Raw genomic sequence first — 16,630 nt, forward strand, 5'->3', positions numbered from 1 at the left:
GTAATAACTGAGAGATGTGTTACTACATTCCACATTTTTCACTTAGAGAATGTTTGCTCCCTGGATGTGCTTTGTTAATTTTGATGCTTCACATTTCAAAGGAGTTCAAATATTTTCTGTTTAATCCCTATTTAAGATGAACTTTAGCTGAGCTAAGTGGAAAGTTCAGTAGAAAGTCTATCAATTTGCAGATAGAAATTATAACTCCCTTCTGCTTCTGCCATGTAGTATGAAAAATTATTTTTTAGAAGTTTCTGCATTTTCATGTGAGCTGAAATAAAGCTGATGAAAATTTTTTACCCTTCTTTGGTTTACTATGTATGATACCTAATGCCTTGTTTTACAATTTTTAATTCTTTAGTATGGAGGGTTTTTTTCCTACCAGCAGGCTTTCTTCTTCCTTTGTGTCAATGCTTGAATGTTGCAAGAGCAAGACACAAGACACTTCATAATAAAAATCTGTCTAAAGAAAATGTGGGCATGCTTTTATTTCACTCTGCAGTCTTAATGAAATAAGTCAGTTCTGACAGATAATTCTGTGTTCAATAAATATTTGTCAGATTTCTACTTAGGCTTTTAAGTATCCCAAGCATTTCAACTTGATTTCAGTTTCCTCTGATAATAAAAAATGAGTTTAGACTCCTTATGAGTTGGTGAAATATTAACCATGTAGGGCATAAAGTCAGAGAATTGACATAACTTAATTGCAGGTCTCCCCAGTTTAAGGCTGTATACACTTTTCATCAGTTTTTACCATAAAACTCCTAAGAAAAAGTATTGTGTACATCCACTACAATGTATTTATCTTCCTATAAATTCCCCTTTGCAGATTTGTGTATCCATTCAAAATACACATTTAAGAAACTGAAGACTTTTGCTTAGTGAATTATCCCAGGTCCCTCATTAAGGACATGTAAGTATAAGCTCTGATGTCCATGGATACATTTTAATTAGGGATTTTTGCTATTGTTATCTATCATCATTTCCTCTGTGATTTTTGTTCAGCTGATTTCACCTCTCTTCTCCCCTCAGCCCCAGTGCAAAGATTCTGGAACATCAGTGCTGGGGCTATGATCAGAGACCATCCTAACAACAGCTGCATTTCAATGTCTTCCTTCTGCATGAAGGCTTTTTTACATTTCCCAGCTGGTTTGTGAGAGTGGTTAAGAATCATAGAAGAGCAAAGAATTACCTTTATCCAGATTTAAATATTATTTTATGCTAATTCCTGAAGCCATTCTTTTAAGATAAATAAAATTGACAGTCCTTGATTTTTATGTTTACCAATAGGAATTAAACTTTGATGTTCCCTCTCATCACTGCATTTAGAAATCCTGGCATTAAAATTACTGCAGAAATTCTTCAAGCTGTTAAAATACATTTTTTTAAAGTTGTAATGTGTAGACTATACATTCTTCATTTCCTGGGTAGCTGAGGCTGAACACTAGTAGAGAAGCAATAAAATTCTTCTATCAAGATATGCACTGGTGGTCTTGGCTGTGCTCCCAAGCCCAAACCATTCTGAATGAAATTCACCCCTCTGCAGCACCAGCTAAACCTCACTTGTGCTGTGCTTGCTGGAGCATCAGCCTTTCCTGGTTGCTGTGCACAAAAGTAGATTTCAGACACTGTGTGTTCGGATCTTTAGCATTTCAAATCCATTTCATTGACTGTGTGTCTTCTTTTATTTCCCTGAGAGCATTATTATGAGATTCTACTGTTCTGGTCTGTACTGAAATATCATTTGTGTGGGTTTGGTTTGGTTTTACTTAACCTTGCATTTTCATTGATCATTTATTCTTTCATGATGACTTTTCTTTACCCTTCACAACGACCTGATACTCATAATGAGATATATGTACTGCAAAGTAACTGCTGGGAATGGCTCTGGCTAGCAAAATAGGGGATAAGCAAACTTTCCTCTCTGCTAAGAGGGTGGTAGTACCTCATGTTGGACTTGGAGATGGCATGGAAAAGGAGACAGCCCATAATTAACATCTTACACATTGTCAATATCATGGCTTGCCTCATGGCAAAGTGTCCACGCTTGGCTTGATTAAATTTTTTGACTTCGACTAAATTGACTAAATTCTTTGATTAAAATTTTAGTCAGAGAGTGACTGAAATGTGGCACAGCTCACATGAGTGATACACAGAGGCAAAGCTCTTGTTTTTACCAGGAGGCTGGTGCATAAGCCTGAGGCATCATGTAGAGTTTTAAAACATTTTATAGTCTATAAAGCAATTTTTACATTTGAAAGCTATAGTTTGGGGTGAGGATGTTTTTGTCAGCTTTCTTTCACTGTGTGCTTTCCACCAGGTAACTATTCAGTTTGTTTTGACTCTGTGCTAACAAGTTATGGTGAGAATGCCCTTCCAAACACAGCATCCCTAACAATCCAGTGTACTACCTTTCACCTTGGGTAAGGCTTTTATTTATTTTTAATAAATTCCACCTCATTTCTAACACATTAAACCTCATTATGGTGTAATTTCCCTTGGTATGAAAAGACCTCATTAATTGTTCCATTCAAAACCGATTATCTCTCTGGATGGATGCTATAAGGGAAGTGTAATGGATAAGGGGGTTTTTTCCACATTCTGCTTGAGCATTACTTTTTCTCAAGTGATTAGTTTTGCTGCATCTGTGTTTACTTAAGAACCTGAAGCTAAAATAATTAGTAACTGGTGGCCAAGGTCTTGCTGATAATCTGCCTGCTTTTTAGATGTATGTCTATATGAAGTTTTCAATTCCCACATTCTGGTTCTTTCCCACATTTAACAGGCTGTAATGAGAAGTAATTTAGCATGGTATGGTACTCAGATTTGCGTGGTTCCAGGAGAAGTTTTATTTTAACAGTTTTAACTGACTGCATGACACATATTTTACTCTTTAGAAATTACATACTGTGCTTCATCTCTTCCTGTTGTGTAGGGGTTTACATGGTAATTGTTTTCTACAGCCTGTTTTTCAGGGTATGTTTGCATTCCTGGTTTATTTGGTATTTTCACATGTGTTCTTTCCTGATACTTTTCTCAGGAATTTTCAGTGGACTGAGCCTCAACAGCTGTTCACAAAATTTTCAGATCCTTTTCTGCTGACTCTGGTAATGTTTAAGAGACAGGTGTTATGTTTTTAATATTGCTGGTTTTGGGAGGTCCTGAGGATTATGACTGAAATTCTTTAAAGTACAAAAGATGTTTACCTAAAATGTGGTATCTGCCTATCTGAGCTCCTTAGCTATCCAGCTATGAGTGCTGTGAGAACAAGAAGTCATTCAGCTGTGCATGATGGGCTGGGTATGGTTTATTGACATTTATGACTGCAGGTAGGAGATTGCTACAGCTATTTGAGCACTCAGGCAGGGTGGTCCTGTATCAAGACCAGGATGGAAAGCCAAGATCATGAAACCATCCATGCAGCTACTCCACAGCCAAGTGGTTTTGACACATGCTAAGGATTTATGCAGCTATAATTCAAGAGCCCCACTGTGCCTAGATCATTCCAGGGGCTTGAGGTGTAGCTTTCCACATCCCCAAATATTAAAGGGAGGGGGGGGGGAGAGAGAGTTTGTATGTTTTTTTGAAACCAATCCATTTTCTGTAAATACACACTTACTAAGCTGCAGTGAATATGACATTACATTTGAATGATTGACATTCTCCTGAGACATTTGAGGACACAGATTTGGGGACACTGACATTGAATCAGATGGTGATTGGAATTAATTTTTTCTGAACAATGGGTAAATGCCTTTAAAATAAGTTTCAGAATCTTTAAAAACACTTCAGAGATTTGAGGGTGGGTTTTAGGATGTGAAAGGAAAATGAGAAATCCTTGCAGCTGCTTGCAGAGCATAAGATAGCTCACATTGCTAAGACAACCTTACATTGGAGTCAGTCAGAAGGATCTGTGCTAAACAGCACAGGTTTTACATTTCTCTCCATTTATTTAGTGTCAACTGCACCCATCCTGACATAAAAAACAAATGTTAGCTAAGAAGTCTTCTCAAAAAAATCTAATTTTAAAGGATTGTGATCACTGAAAAAACCAACTAACCAAACAACAACCAATAATCTATATTCTTGTGACACTAGGAAATACACTCTGTAATAAGGATTATTATTCAGGTTTCCATTAAGTTTAACATTATTTTCCAACAACATGATTTGAGCACAGAATTCAAGAGCTTTTCTCTATACCATATAGGAAATACAAACCACATATAGAAGCTACATACTTCTGCTCTCCCTTCAGTACCCAAATCCTGTGCAAGAAATAAAACTTGTAGAGAGGTCGGTATCTTGTCCTAATTCCCACGTTGTCCTAATAGATTTTTATTCTTAATCACCCATCGTTTTTAGCAATAGTCAACTTTAAAAATAAATTAATGTGAAATTTTAAAGGAACAGCTCAGTGTGGAAAACTTAATAGTGGCATGCAAATGCCATCTTTCTTAGCTAAAGGGTGAGATAAAACAGTCTGAAAAACTATGCAGGAAAAATTGCATTGAGTAAAATGGAACTGATCTAGAGAGAGATAATAACGGCACACTTCTATTTCTTGATGTAAAATATTATTAAGGAAGATAATAGTGAATTGTCTTTCACAGTTCAGAGAAAATATACTTACAGAGATGCCTACTTAAATTAAGAATCAAATTATCATTCTGCAGTTCTTTTTGAAGTAGTCAAAATATTAGTAGATCACCCATTTAATCTCAATGGTTCAGAATAGAAAGGAAAAAAACCACACTTCAGAGGGATGTTAATATAATTTTTTTTTTAATTTTATTTTATTTTTTGTGGAAACACAAAAAATAAGATCTTCAGGAGCAGAACCTGTCAGACATTGTCATGCCTGACCAGAAGCAATGAGTAGGGGAGGCAACAATCATAACAGCATCAGCACTTCAGCTGGAGCTGGTTCTGTCCAATATGTGACAACTCCTGGTCTCTCCTCACAGAGACCTGCTGGGCAGCCCCTCTGCTGCTGCCAACACCTGGGCATGGACACTGAGCAAGCCAACAGGAGGACCTGATATTCCCATACAAATAGCACTGCTGAAGGATCAAGTAGCCATTTTTCTCATTTCATTATTATTTTCAGAATTATACTACTAAACAGTAAGTCTAGTAAGTCATGAATTTGCTCCTAATCAGAACACTGAAATTACTACATAAACTTCCTAAATTTAGTTGGGGAACTAAAGTCATCCTCTTGATAAACAGTTTGTAGAAGACAGTCAGAAGCTTGCAAAGAAAGGTTCCCTCCATTACAAGGTTCATGCATCTTTTCCCTACTCTGGAAATTCCCCACTAGCTAAGTAGAGCTGGTGTAATAAACAGAAATTTGTTTGATGGGCTTTGGAGAACACAACTTTAAAAGAAGATATTAGTCTGTATGGATTTGTTTGCTTTGTAATAATAGGCATTTGAGACAAAAAACATTGCATTAAATATGCAGAAATAATCCTTAGAGGATGAACCAGAGCTCCATGCCTTCCAACCATGTGCTCAGCTGGAGAAGTTAGGGTATCACCTGTTGCCTCTTTTTATGTTTATTTATTCTAGTCCAGAATTTTTATTTCCTTGTCTGTGAGAAGGCACAGCTCTTTGTGGCACTGGGGAGCAGGTTGACCTCCTCAGATGAGGTGGTAGATGCAGGTTGGACTGCTACAGAACATGGAAATCTCCCAATTTCTGAGTAAGCTTCCAACCATTCTTTTTTGCTTAATTGCTGTTCCAGTGGTTATTTTGAAAAGAAGCCTACTGCAGGCATATTTTGTGAGGGACCCATCCTATTACTTTGGTTTGAGCTTGCCCTCTGAGCCCCTGTGAGATCAGACTCCTCTCCAATGGTTTTGGGCTCCAGTAGGACTCAAGGAGGAGCTGCCCCCCTCACTGTGCAGGCCAAGTGGATTTGGCTCAGAAATAGAGCTGCAGGTACCTAGAGAAAGAGTTGTGTGCACCTTCCTTTGAGGTGGGAATTGTGCTGGGGGTATTTTGGATGTGAGTTATAATTCTGAGCCCTAACTCCACCTACTCAAAGATTCTCTGTCGCTTTCAGGGATTAGTCTTTAGGCAGATCTTTCAGCGCCTTTGCCTCCAATGTAATATTCTCTTGGAATGGCAGCTAATTTTCCAGTGCTTTATTTTATATTATCTACCAGGAGAAAATAAAATGTGAGTTATCCAGTAGAAAGAAATACATGTGTGATAGAGCTAGGGGAAAAAAAAATCTCTGAGGATCTATTTCAAACTTTTGCTACAATCTAAAAGGGTATAAGAGACAATTAGCTATTAGAGTGAAAAAGTTGTGGCTTCTAACAGAGATACTTGCTTTAGGTTTGCAACATATTCAGATAACAGCCTTGTGAATCCCCTGGGCTCACCTTCATCATTTTACTCACAGAGCCTGTGGCTGCAATTACATCTGAGCAATGTGTTGCACCGTGGGGAGAGAGTGGGCACAAACAGCAGGTGACCAAAGCAAGCATAAATGAATCTAGATATTTTCATTACATTTTGGTTGTAAGCTGGGAAAAAGGAAGAGGAAAAAATGATGTCTTATAAGAGATGTAAGCATAGTGTTCAGTGCCTGGCAAGGTAGAGCAAAAAAATGTTATGAGATTTGCTGAGAGCAAAGCAATTCAGGATAAGGCAAATGAAGAAACTGTGAGGAAGCCTTTTGGAACACTGCTAAATGTCACAGGCAAGAGACAGGCATTTTATTTCCACAGTGCCTCCCAATGAGCTGCCTGCTTTTTCCCAGGCTATCTTCATGATGCTGTTTGTGCTGGAAACCTGGAATGGAATTCAGTCATGTTAGAAAGCAGTGTACTTTTAATTACATATCAAATAAAATAAGTTGTTTTCTTTTATTCCAGCAAAATCAGAGCTTAAAGTTAAAACAAATCCATCAGCTTTATTTTTTTTTCTCCTTTTCTTTCTCCAGTTAGCCTGCTGGGATATTCCAGTCCTTCCCTGAAGTAGATGTGAGTGACCTTTCCTTGCATTTCACAATATTGTCACTCACATGAAGTTTTACATTCTGTCCAAGCTGTGATCAAGATAACCATTCCATAAATGAGTTCACTTCCATTAACATTATCTGTAGCATTCACACACCATGATGAGCTGCAAGATAAGCCAGAGTGGCAGACACCTCCTACAGCCTCCAATGGCTTTTCCCATGAGGTCCCTTGTATCCTGCTGACGTCTCAATCTGTTTCTCCCCAAGGGTCATGAAATCAATTTCTTGCCAGGAACCTTGTCAGCCTTGTTCTACTACTTGACTTTCAAATTTACTGTGACAACTTTTTTAGATGAGATGGCACGACCATAGCTGCTCCTGATTCTGGGACCTGGTCAAGCACAAACTGATGGTGCTTGGAAAAGGAAAATACCTCGACCCACTTGATTGGTGAGTTTTGTGTGCAGAATCAATTGGCACAGAGCAGTTGGGTGATGACCCTTGTACCAAGACTAAAGGGGGGGAAGTCTTGCCTTTTTTGCTTGGAACATCTGCAGAAATCCTGACAGCATGGTTTATTATGCAAGGAAACAAATACTGAGTTTCCTGTGCCACAGAAAACTGTGTGGCTTTTTGATGGCTCTGGGATCAGTTTTTTAAGGAGATACAGGACTGCAATAGATCTTTGCAGCCTATGGGAGATAAAATGTGTGATTTCTCCAAGAGACAGTTCCAGGACCAATTTCCAAGCAGAATATTTTTTCATGGGTTTGGCCACTCAGGAACTAAAAGGAGCATCAAATGCTGTTCCAGTCCAAATAGTGTTCTGGTCATTTCTGTCTAGATAGACAACTGGTACCATTCAGTCCACTAAACCCATGTAACCTCTGATTGTTACATGCTGAACTTCTGAATTTCCTTTCCACCTTTTCAGTAATAGCCTCCTAGTAAGAAAAAATATTTAACTCAGAAGCCTACTCAAGGATTGTGTGTTATGCAAAAACTGTCTGCAACTTTAAGAAACTTGAAGGCTTTTGACATGCTGTGATGCACCTGCCCTGAGTTTGTTCTCTATTTATGGGACCATAAGTTAAACTGGAGATACTTAATATATTGAAAAATCATAGATATCCTGTAATATTAAATGTGAGAAATTTATTCTTACATCCAATGTATTTTCAGATTGTTGATTTTTCAGTGTTTTTATGGAAAAAAAAAAGTGCATCTCATGGAAAATGCAGAAGAGAAAAAGCTTTTTGTTTCCTGATGGGTTTCATAAATAATTAAAATACTGTTATAGACATTTGTATATATATATATGTGTATGTGCATATATATATTTGTGTTTGTATATGTGTATGCTCTGGGGTTTTTTTTATGTATATGTGTATGCTCTGGGGTTTTTTTTTTACTTTCTTGATCTCTTAAGTTTAAACTAAAAAAAATAATGGAGGGCAGAAACAGAAAAATATAATAGGAAAAACATATAGTTAGAAAATCTATTAAAAAAAAAAAGAAAAAAGAAAAAAAGGAATGTGGTAGCAACAGCAAAAAAAAAAAAAAAAAAACAAAACATGGAAAATTTACATGCATTGTGATAAGACGTGTCATTGCCTCTAATTTTACTTTGCATTTTCCTACATGCTAATGTGAACTTTTGTTTTAAAGACAGAAAATTAAAATCTTTTAAAAAGTGTTCATATAACAGCTTGTAATTTATGCAGTTGTTGACTAAGAGCACCATTTGAGCAACAAAAATAAAGTTATTATTTTAGGGCAGAAAAATGGTTGGAATTTTGTTTGTTTGTTTAGGTTTTGGTTTGGTTTTGGTTTTGGTTTTGGTTTTTTGTGAAACTGTATTTTTTAATTCAAACACAGGGAGAATGGAAGACAACACTCAGTTCACTTCCAGGCTCACCTGTCTGGAAGTCTTTGCTTTCAATTATTCAGCAGCCCCAAACTCTCAAACTGTAGGGAGGGGAGAGTAGGTCAGAAATGGAGGATAAGGAAGAAGCTGCAGATGAATGTTAGCACAAATGTGAAGTATGAATCTTATTTACTCTGGGATCAGCTGACTGATTTGCTGCCTTAACTACATGCTCTTGCTAGCTTACAAAAGCTTTTGCTCCTTATAACCAGATCTGTGACAGGGGCCCTTTCTGTTTCCTTTAAAACTCACACTGAAATATCCTTCTTGGAATTGTCTCTTGGTCCTGATACTGCTCTGTGCACACCCAAAGCTGTGTGAGCTTCAGCCCCAGCAAGCTGGAGAAGATGGAATGCCACCTCTTAGAGATCATAGGAGATCTTGATTTAGACAAGGATGCCACTGAGATCAGGAATATGTCTAGGCATGAGTGGATGAGGACTTGCATGCAGACCAAATCCCTGCTGGGACTTCAGCATGTCTAGGGATATTTATTTTGTTGGTATCAAAGAACAGGACAAATTGTTATTAGAATAATTTTGCATGTGTCACATATTTAGTGATAACTCTTCTACCTGGATATCCAGCACTGGAGAGACCACCTTATATCCTTTCCCCTGTCTGTATACCTCAATTCTTTATTCTTCATAAGGGAGACCATGACACCTGCTTTATATTACTCCTTGTCAGCTGGTAGGACAAGAATATATTTTTTAAAGTTTACTTTGCACTCTTTAGTCTGATGTGGTCCCAAACAGGGACTACAGGAGATTAAACAGGGATTCAAGAAAGTGTTCTACATGCATAAATACCACAAATAAAACGTGGCTAATAGCATCACAAAGCAGAAATTGTTGAGTGACCACCCACTATGACAATCTTGTCTTAAGCAGGATACTTAACCTAAAAGAGATGCTAATCACACAAGATTTTGGAACAGACTAAATTTCCTTGGAGTATATCTGCTGAAAGGAGAGGGATGGCAAGACAAACTGATGAGAGTGTATTTCCAGTCTCTTCTGAATATGCACCTGGGCTGCCAAAGGAGCAGCCTTATTACGTGTGAGCATTGTCCAGACACGAAGACATGAGTGGGAGGAGAGAAAGATTTGGATTTCTTCAAAGTATAGAGCTAGACAGCTACTGAACTAAGCTATAGGATGGTACCTGTGATCTGAGACAGAATAAAAATGGTGAAACCTTGTCTGATGAACAGCAACATCAAAAGTAGGGGAGAGCTCACGTGCTGCTAGATTTATGTACAGAACTGCCACTGATGTGAATGGCAGTCTGAGGACAGAATAAAATGCATGGGGAAAAAAAAAAAAAGAATCAGAAAGAGGGAGTAGTTTAGCAAATACCTATAGAATAAATTTAAAAGTATGTCCTACTATGATTAACCAAAGGTTTGTTTTAAAGTTCACTGATGTCTAAGAGTCTCTTTACTGACTTTTGTGGACTTTCAAATCAGGCACTAGAATGGATGCTCATTTATTCTGAGAAAGCAACATTTTATTGTGAGTCAAAAATTATGCTTTCCTGTAATTTTCTTGAAATGTACAATCAGAAGAAAACTTTGAAAAGACATTTATAAGCCCATCATTTAATCTGTGATACACAGTGTTTATGCCTATGGTGGAATATGACAGTAAGAGAGCAATCTGGAATGCTACTATAAAAGCATGATCTTTCCATAGATGAATCTGTACACTGCTGCCACTAAACTCTGCCACATGAAGATTTCATGTTGAATATGCTGAGTTTAATCCAGATTCAGAAACACAGAAATGTCTTAAAGAAGTAGCTTTTTAATTCTCTCTGGGCTCTCTCAGGACTAAAATTCAATGCTTTCAAATTGTGTAACATTTTGACTATTGTTTTATGATTTTACTTCCTTCCTCCCTTTATTCAGAAATTAGGTTGAAATAATGTTACTTTTATGGTTAAAGGGAGTTGGCAATTTTCATGGCATTATGCCTTCTTAAAAAGGCATCTGACTTGGTATTTCTTACTGCATATTTTTATTGTGATTTTTGCTATTAAGAGATGTGTGGGTGAGTCCCATTCCTTTATTCTCAGTTGCACTTTGAGGTACTGTAGTAAAATTCTTCTGACTTCCTTACACAATTAAGTAGCCCCAGTGGGACTTCCTTTTACAGGTTAACAGCAGACTTTTTTGTATGAATGTGCAGCTTCCCTGTTTGACAGTGACTTCAAAAAGTCTCTTTGGAGTATCTCTTTCTTCCTTCTATTACAAGGAAATGTTTCCTTCTGTACATTAACAAGATGTGCTCGAGCAGATGACATGAAAGAAACTTTTTAAACTGAGAAATACACTGCTGTTTTCTCTCCTATACTTGGCAAGATATTGAATATATCAGTTAACTTGAGATTTCCATCAGCACTTGAGAATAGTATGAAAATGATCTTTCATTACTATTCTGAAAATGGACATCTGCATCACTCAAAGCAAATAAGGAAAATCCCATTTATACACATCCCTCTGCATCAAAAGTAGCAAGACAAGGAAGGAGATTCTGACCCCCTACTCTGCCCCAGAAATTCATTGTGCTAGAATTGCCTTCTAATATTTTTATATAGGTTTTATATAAATTCTTTTGCAACTAGAATATCACATAAACCAACAGTAAATTATCATCTGCATAGCTAGATACAGTACCCATATAGTAGTATGCTCAAGTTTGTGGACATTTTAATTTTATTTTTATTTTTACTGAATCATGGTGTCACATTTAGCTGAAAGATATTGTTCTTCAAATATGCATGAAAAAGAAAAACAAGAAGACAAAAGCTCGTTTGACTTCCAAATTACTTGCATTCATCTGTATTTTGTCTGAGCTGAATTTCCTCTGAGCTTTTTTAAGCAATGTCTTTTGCTGCTTAGTAGCCCTGATTCAGAGGCCTGAACCACTCTGCCTTGAGTGAAGAATCCCATTGGAGCAGTCCAGGGAACTTTTCTTCTCAGGAAAAATGAAGAACGTTCTAATAAATTGCCAACATCTTTTAATTAAATAAAGAAACTGCCAAACAGTTGTGTGCTATGGGAAGACAGAAGTGCTTTTCTTCTCTACTAGAAGTCTGAAAATTCTTTACCAAGACCTGAACTAAAACTCTACTGCTACATGAGATTGCTTCCTCCACTTCTAAAATGGTTTTGAAAATTAAGTGTTTCACATCAGAATAGATCCCCGGAAGTTATTAAGAATAAATAATTGGATAAGGGAATATCAACTGTCTCAGCAAATCTCACTACTTTAAAAAATGCTTACCCTATCGAGTTAACTGGATTAATATTCTGAGAATATAATAGTGCAAATGAGAAAACCTGAGTGCAGAAATTGCACTGCTGTACTCAAGCTACAGTGTTCAATAATGAAACTGGGACTTCTGCTGGGAGTCTGGAATGTTTCAGACTCTCAGAGGTAGTCACTGCAATACTTATGCTTTTAAGGTGACTTTTTTAATTGAATCAATATGACTCAGATTCACATTGAGCTTAGCTGTGGAGATGGAATCTCATCTTGAAAAGCAAAGGAAATAATATGCACTGCATGCCCTCAGCCCACGATTGCCTCAGGCACTCCAAGAAAAATGCAAACTCCCTCTCTTCCCCAAATCCAGCCTTAAAATTCAGGTTGAGAAAAGTAAATGAAGAGCTGGTAACTAGGAATGTTATTTTATGTAAATGTATGACCTGCCTTAAAATTCAGGGAAAGAAGGGAGAATGAAGATCTTGGAACTGCTACTATTTATTTACTCGTTTTTGTGTGTCTGTGTTCTCAGGTGAACATAACACGCATTAATGTCAGGTGTTTCAACTGAAGTTGTAAAGACAGTTTTCCCCCAGCTTTTCAACCACAGAATGAATTTATATGCTAGCAGTATATTCTCATTTTTCAAGCTCTGAATTTCTTTTTCTTTAAAAAGGGCATCCTCCATAGGAGATGAATGGCCTTGGAATGCCAGCTCAGTTTGATCAGAGTGAAGCTAGGATTTAAATACTTAACACAGAAAGAAAGGAGCTGAAATACAGAAGAAAATCAAGGTTTTGAAATGTGTCTTGTCTTTATGAGGAAGCTATAGAAACCCTGTCCAGAAGAAAATTATCTTTAGTCTCACAAACAGGGTGAGTAAATCTGTCTTTTGTTTATTGGGAATAAGCAACTCTAGGATTGCTGGAATAAAAACAAAGCAATGTGCTCCGTGTTTAGTAAGGGTAGAGACCCTTGAGTCCATGTGCAAAAGCCCTGTTAGCTGTACTTTGGCTGCTAGTGCCTGCTTGGATGCCAGGAGCAGTTTTCTGCAGAGGGAGTTGACTCACCCAGCAGAGCCCAGCAGTGCTCCAGGAGATCATAACTCAAAGGAGGCTGCCGTAGGTTTGATCCCTGATTTATCCTCTGGTGTCATACACAGGATTGTTTTCATTCAGTCTCCATGGTGATGGGTTTGACCATCACCCCGGGGCAGCTCAGGGTGGTGTGAGAGCTCACCTGGGCAGATTTACACGGCTGCTGTGTGCCACAGTGACAGCCAGCTATTGACACTGAGCTGCTCAGAGCCGCTTTTAGCCCATCCAGCATGAAAAATACATTTTCTATTCTGGCAGGCAATCCAGACTGCTAATTACTGGCAAAAATGTTTCCTTTTTTTGCTAAACAACTATAAAGTTAGTCTTGCTTTTTTCCCAAGGTTGTGAAAAAGGAGCTGACCTAGAACGTACCTAAAACTCAACCCAAAATTTGCTGCTCTGTTGCTGAGTCAAGTACCTGTGCCAACCTGCCTTGGCTTTACCCTCATTGCCCAAATTAAAGACAGAGAGGTCAACTAAGTTAGATTATATTGCAAAGCAGGTGTGAGAAGTGAAAACTGAATGCCAGTTTGACAGTTGGAACTGATACTATTTCATATACTGGGAGGACTCAATATTCTGGAGGAATGTACGGCAGTGAAACATCAGGAAATTATTTATTTAATTAAATAAAATGTCAATGTAGACAGTTTTAAATCACAGTCATTTTCATTCTGTTTTGGGTAGGATGCTATGTTTTCTTCTGTTAATCAGGATTTTCAGTAAGCTGAGATTCTCAGGGAAGAAAAGAATATTTTATACCTTTTGCTAGTGCAGTTGAAAAGCACAGACAGATTGCCATCATCTTTCTACAGGACTGAGCAATTGTGCATAATTTACTTAGGAAGAGAAGCTTTTATAGCAATTTGGGGACCAAATTTTTAGGTGACCATGAAGATCTCAGTAAGTTTATTTCCCCCATCAAATCATTAGGGTAATCTGCTGTTACTAATCTCCTCTATTAATGATAGAAATATATATCTACCTTTGTATTGTGCATGAAATGTATATTTCATGTATTTATGATGTTACACTAGCATATTGAAAGACAAAACCTTAGTGACAATATAAACTAGTCTAAATGTGTATAACAGTCCTTAAAATCAACATTTGATACCAATATGTGATGGATTTCTGACCTTATGAAACTCCTCACTTTCCTGTCCTGGAAACTTTGGATTGTAATCAGGGGTTCTGCTCACTATGGAGATTTTAGCTGCATGTTATCTGTTTAAATTCTAGAGGTAGATGTGTGTGGTTAAACATTCCTGGATTTTGCAAATCTTTTTTTATACAAAAAAAGTGTATTGAGAAATCAGTATATAGGTTCACTGTTGAATTCCCAGAAATGCTGATGGTTTCACAGAATGCAGTAAAGCTTTGCAAAACGTGTGGTTTGTTGTGTTTGGGACTTTTTTGAGTATAATTTGCACACCTGGTATTTACCCCTGATATGAAGATGGATTATGGACTTAGCATAGATATTTTCTTTCACATAAATAATTTCAATAATTTCTTGTGTAAGCACTATCATAGCCTGGTAAAGTTTAATACAGTGTCTTGCATATGTTCAATGTAGATAGAAAATAAAAGCTTATAAGCCTTGAGCTGAAGATGTACTCAGTGAGTTGACTTGCATATAGTTACTGAAACCACTAATACTGGGAGCTGTGGTCATAGGCAGATATGAACTATTTTAAACATGCAAATGGATTTGAAAAATTATGATTATGATGGAATTTGCTCAAGCGTGCGTCACGGAGCACATCAGACAAAAATTGGGTTGTTTCTCAGTATTCACAGATATTCTGCTTTGTCTGGAACTCTGGAAATGCATTTATATCATACAGTCTTCCATCATATGGTACAGAATTAGTTTCATTTGATATTGAACTGTTTAACTTCTGGAGTGGGCAGAAATACAATGTATTTGTCATGACACGCAGCATTTAAAAGGTAGAAAATATACACATGCTTATTTTGTGGAAATTTATGCACACAGCTTTTCTCTGGCCTTTTGGATGGTATTTGGCTCTGGATTGATTATCTAGATAGAGGTGTCCATATGTGCTAGGTGTCTAAACTCCCACTTCAGTCTGGGGAGACAGGGAGCTCAGTTCATCCGCCCACGCTCAGCTGCCGCTGTCATCTGCACAGGTTGAGAGTTTGCCCATCTGGCCTCCAACAAAAGCACAGATCCCCCAGAGATCAGCCACCCTCCCTGTGTCAGGGACATGTGAAGCAGTCTCAGGTGTCATCAGACAGCCCCTTTTATGTGGCACCTAAATTTTTAACCCTACAACTCCACTGATTGCATTGGGAGATCAAGGAACCCTCTCCCAGAAACAAACCTGTATTCAGACACCCTTCTTCAGACATCCTCATCTTGAAATGAAGTGTACCTTCAGCATTTCAGTCTTCTGAGACAATGTAAGGAAATATTTATATTCAGTCCTGTTGTAACATATCTCAAAATTTTAAGCCTGTTTTCTTACATCCACTGCTATTTATGGAAATGCCTTTAAAAAGATTTGTCTCTTACTGAACTTCTCTATTTAATGCATCACATGATTTTAGATAGCTCCCATTTCTTCTAAAATGGTATCAAAAGAGATGAAAACCAGAAAGAATAATGATTTTTCTTATTTTCTGTCATTATTTTACTATGTTTAGGATTGTACTTCAAAATGGATTGAATGAAAGAAACATAAATGCTGCTGATAGTGTACATCTTATTTTCAACAAATATCCTTCTTGCTAAAATGAATATTTTCTATGAATTTTAAAACAATATTTATTGTAAATTAATATTCAGTAAAATTTACTATTAACCTGGAAGTGCAAGAGTCAGAAAAGATGCATAGAGCTGCATTAGGAAGAGGTTTTCTTTATGCTCACTGTCAGCTTATTTCTGCTACAGTATTAACTCTTTCTTGGTTAAAGGGAGGTGCTCCTCAAAATAACACTTTAAATCAGTTGTCACTGCTTTTAATTACTGCAGCAGCTGTGGTTTGGCAGATATCTTCTCAAAATGCTATTTTCCTTTTTGATTATGTAAATATGTCAGCTGTTTCTCTAGTGATCTGTAATTATATATATATATATATATATATATATATATATATATATATATATATATATATATATATATAATACTGAGGTACAGGTCCCATAAAGGTAAATTAAAGGTAAATCACCAGTTCACTATGAGGAATAATGGTTGATATAGTGTCTGCCAGGGACAGCATAGAAAGAGTATTTCCAATTCAAGTACAAAATTCATATTCAAACTTACCATTCATCACTAATTGAAATCTGTATTCTTCTATTATTTCCTGCTGAAGAGTAAATTAAAAGA

The sequence above is a fragment of the Oenanthe melanoleuca genome, chromosome 1A (genome assembly GCF_029582105.1).
Source record: "Oenanthe melanoleuca isolate GR-GAL-2019-014 chromosome 1A, OMel1.0, whole genome shotgun sequence".
NCBI classification, from domain to species: domain Eukaryota; kingdom Metazoa; phylum Chordata; class Aves; order Passeriformes; family Muscicapidae; genus Oenanthe; species Oenanthe melanoleuca.